A 4,562-nucleotide genomic window follows, 5' to 3' on the forward strand; every position below is an offset into this window, starting at 1 on the left:
TATTGGCAGAGCCAAGAGGTTTACAGAGTCCCATGCTTGGCTTTAAACCAAACTAAGTTCCTTGTTAATGTTAAATCAGCTATTTTGACAGATAACTTGGTTCTTCATGGCTTCCTTGAGCAAAGCTGATGCATTTCCTGGTGGTGTTGATGGGGGTTGTGGAGAGAGGAGAGAGAAAGGAGAAATGTGGGTTCGAAGGGGAGAAATATTTGCCACTGGCAGCTAGATGAGCAGTGGTCTGTACTTGCTTTGAGCCTTGGTGGTGGTGTAGCCAAAAACTGGTTTGGGGCAGAGTGTCATAGACTGTGTGGTGTGTGTAGGAGAGGCAGAGAGAATCGGATTTCGTCAGCCTTGGGAGAAGATCATGGTGAAGTGGGAGAGTGCAAAGAAGGTAGAGGCAGACTGTTCTCAGGGGAGCACAGTAATAGGATGAGAGGCAATGAACAGAGTTGCAACATGGGAAATTAAGTAGGTAGAAGGGCAGTATTATTTTTCCACCATAAGGGCAGCTAAACTTCGAAACAAGTTGCCCAGAGGTGGTGGCATCTCAGTCCTTAGTGATCCTCAGTGTCACTAAAGCAGACTGCAAAGGGCCTTGTCCTGTTGGGCCTGTGTTATTCAAGGATTGATTTAGATTGGACTAGGCGCCAGCCTCCAAAGTACATGTTGAACAGGTATGTTTCTAGTATTCTGCATTTCTGTTTATTTAATTGTAATGGAAATGGATTTAGGCCAAACCTGCTGCTTGTCCATTTGCAAGGAGCACATCCAAGCAAAGGGCTGAGGCAACCCCCAAGGTCCACTGAAAGAGCAAATTCAGGCCTTGGTTATCCTGAATTTGCTTTGTTAGATTTATGCTTCACAGGTTTCTGAGTATCTCCACAAAGCAGCTCTTGTTAAGTCATGTACCACCACATGCTCAGTCTGCTCAATAATGCTATATCATGTCAAGCAGCCACAGGGCCCTTTCTTAACGGACCCTTCAGCTCTTGTGACACAGGTGGATGGAACTTTGGCAGCTTTACCTGTGACCAGAGAGCTGCCGGTATGAGGTAGGTAGAGGCAATAACCTGCACTCACCCCTGCGGTGCTAGTTGATGCTTGAGGGTAATGGATGTAAACACAGCAGGAAGATTTCACACTGCACAGGGGAGGTTTCACAATGCTATCACATCTAGAATAAGATCACACAGTGGAGGCTATATTCTAAATAATGCGAGCGATACCTATGTTACATCATCTCCTTTGGCTTAATGCACCACGTGGGAAGGTTTTTGTGCAGTGGCAGTTCTCAGCTGTTCCCACTGTGTAAAAATGCTGTTGTTTCCCCTCCTACCCCCACTGCCTTTTAGCAGCTCTGTTCTCCCCAATCCCCAGATCAGCCTTACAAGTGACAGATGCAGCTGCCCTGTGATGTGGGAGAGGTACCATTGCATAAAAATCTGAGGAGATGAAGGGCAGTGATACTTCCGGACAGACAGGAGTATGGACTGCATTTTCTTCTGTGCGTAATTACCAGTCATTCAGTTTTTTACAGTAACCGCCTGTTTAACAGGAGCAGAAATCCAGGGGGAAGAGTTTCACTTATCTGTCTCTCTAGCCAAGGCACGCAAAAAATCTGAAGCTCTGTGCTGTTCCTTTCCTCCCCTGTTGCTGTTTTGGCCGGGCAAGGACAGTGCCGCAGCACTGCAGAGCTCTCACTAAGCCTGCGTGTTCAGCAGGTAAACCTAGAGGTGAGATCCAATGATACTTTGTGCAAGTGTAAGCAGAAACAGTTCTAGTGGGCCGAGCTGGCCTGCAAAGCTTATTTTTCTATTCTGGAGTTGATTTTCTTTTTTTTTTTTTTTTTTTAAAAGAGAAAAAGGTTGCACAGAGAAAGATGAATAGTTACCATTTTCCAGATGGAGAATCTGCAGCACTGAGAGATTAAGTGATTTTGCTGATGATGGGAAAGCTGTGCTGGCTCCTGGGCCAGGCTGGTGACTGAGCAGGTTTTCCACCCCTAAGTAAGTGGCCCTTTTGTAGTGTGTGAGCTTTGTACAGAAGTGAGAAGGACCCTGGGCTGAGGCGGGGAGGGGTCGGTCACTGGCAGCACCTACCTTTTCAGCCAGGGTTGGCCAAGCAGCGGCACAGAGCTGCTGGCTGGCAGTGTAAGAGCTTCCATCTCGCTGCCCTCTGCCTTTCCCCAGTGGCTGTTGGACGGGGAACCTCCTATCTGAAATGCTGGTCTTTGAGTTAAGGAATTTGGCACTGACTGGCATTACAACACTCCTTACTTGTAAACTGGCTTCTCCCCTCAGTTCTCTCCAGCCACAGCCCAAAAAGGAAAGGTGATCCATCCACTTTAACTCTAGAAGTGGAGATAGCATATTCCCCATAAGTGAAGCCAGGGCAAAAGGAGGTCAAGGAGGGAGTTGCCCTGCAGCTGAGCTGGTTCTGGTCTTCCGACTTTTGGCTTTTAATTAGGAGTTACCAGCACTGAGGTCCAGAAGGGAATTCTGATTTGTAGGTTTCTAGATGTCTTTCAGTCCACTGCATTCAAAAGTAGCAGAGAACTGCAACTTTTTCTATACTGAAGTGCTCATATAACACCACAAAATTGAAAATACACCCTAGTTTTCTTAGTTTGAGGCAATTCTTGGTATTTCCTAACGGTTTTTCCTAAACAAGTGGCATTTTGGAATGGAGTTAACTTTCTTCAGAGCAGCCTGTACGGGGCTGTGTTTTGGATTTACAGCTCAGCCAGGGCTGATAAGGCAGCAGCGTTTTGGCTGTGACTGATCGGGGCTTGCACAGGGTCAAGGCTGTCGCTTTCTCTCACTCTGTCCCTGCTGGGCGAGTGTGTGGGAGGATGCGAGTAGGCTGAGGTGGGTGCCAAGTCTTAACTTTGCTGCTAGATTTTTTTTTTACTGGGTGAATAAAAAAAAAACCAACCTGATTTGGTAAAATTATCAGCACTGCTGAGCTCAGTGCGAGGACAGGGAATATGATGCACCCAAATTCTAACAAACGGCAGCATTTAACCAGAATCGAAAAGATCACAGGATAGGTGATGGTGGAACAGATCTCTTGAGATCATCTAATGCGATGCCCCAAGTAAGTCACTATTTTTATAAATCAAAAATTGGAGTCTGATGATGGACAGAGTATCAGGGATTAAGAAAAAACCAAAGCATTTCAGATGATTAAAAAGAAACACTAAACTGACATAGAACAAGTAGTATCTTTCACCAAGCCTGTATGAGGTGTGTGTGAATAAACTACAACAACAGCAATGGCTGATGTGTTTTATCACACCACGGAAGGGAATTGTGCATCAGTCTGCAGCGAGACCAGGATGAGCAGTATTCATGGCTCAACTTGAAAAGTCTCTAATTATTAGCTACTGCTAATCCTGCTATTTTCCTTCATCTTAGAGGGCTCCTTTAGAGGTCAAGGGAGAGAATGACGGTCCTCTACTATAATGATGCTGCAACTTTACTTGAGGTGCTCTGAATCACATTTTTTCTCTTTCCTCTTTCTAGCTGCTTTTTGCTGCCTGTATCAACAGCCAGCTCAGGCACTTCAGCGAGCTGCCTGCAGGCAGGCGCCGTGGCTTTCCTCCAGGACTTACACTGGGTTCAGGGGAAAGCTAAAACTTTTCTTTCTACAGTTACACTGTAGTAACAAGCTCCAAGGTCCCAACCATCAGCCACCGGCTTCTCACAGAAGCTGCCCGGGCGCTCTCTAGCGGGGAGTCCTGAGTCAGGACAAGGCCTTGGTCTGCAACAGCCTTGCACATGTACCTACGCCTTGACTTTCTGTGTTCCTGAAGAGCAAGGCATGTAGACAAACAGCTCTCCACCTGCCCCAGCAACAGAATAGCTCAGGCTGCAAGCCCCTTGCTCTTTCAATTTCCTATTCTGTAGAACAGAAGGATGCTAGTTAATTAGATATAGCGCGGCTCAAGAAATGGCATAGATGATGTGTGTTACGACTCTGCACTACCACATTTTCACACTGACTTTGGTATCGGAGCAAGTGCAGAAACACTCAGGCCAACTTTACAGTTGGTATATACTCTCATGCTTAATTTCTGTTTCAGGATAAAAAAACTACATACAGCTATCTACACATTATCAGAAAAAAATCATATTTGCTGTTCCCCAGTACTGCTAATAGGTTAGATGTGACTGTACTTTTAAGTAAGCAGGCAATGAGCTCCTGTGGAATACACCCCCATTTTAAGTGACTTCAAGATCTCAAAATCAACATATTGCAAAGCTGAAAATTCAAAGCAGCTGCCTCTCTACAATATTTTCATACTACAACGTTAAAAGCTCAATTGTCTCTTTTCATGAAATAAAAAGGAAAAAAAACCAAACAGGGAGAATGAAAATGATGTGCAAATGGAAAGTGTGATCCTGGAGCCAAAAGCAGGAGTCAGCACATATTTGGAATTAGAGCTTTGTTTCACTTCAGTGATGCTGAATTTATGTTTTAGTTGTTTTACATACATAAACATCACAAAATGAGGTGATAGCTTAAATCAGAAAGAAAGAAAACAAGATTGGCTTAAGTGA

This window comes from Phaenicophaeus curvirostris, chromosome 1, assembly GCF_032191515.1.
Source record: "Phaenicophaeus curvirostris isolate KB17595 chromosome 1, BPBGC_Pcur_1.0, whole genome shotgun sequence".
NCBI classification, from domain to species: Eukaryota; Metazoa; Chordata; class Aves; order Cuculiformes; family Cuculidae; genus Phaenicophaeus; species Phaenicophaeus curvirostris.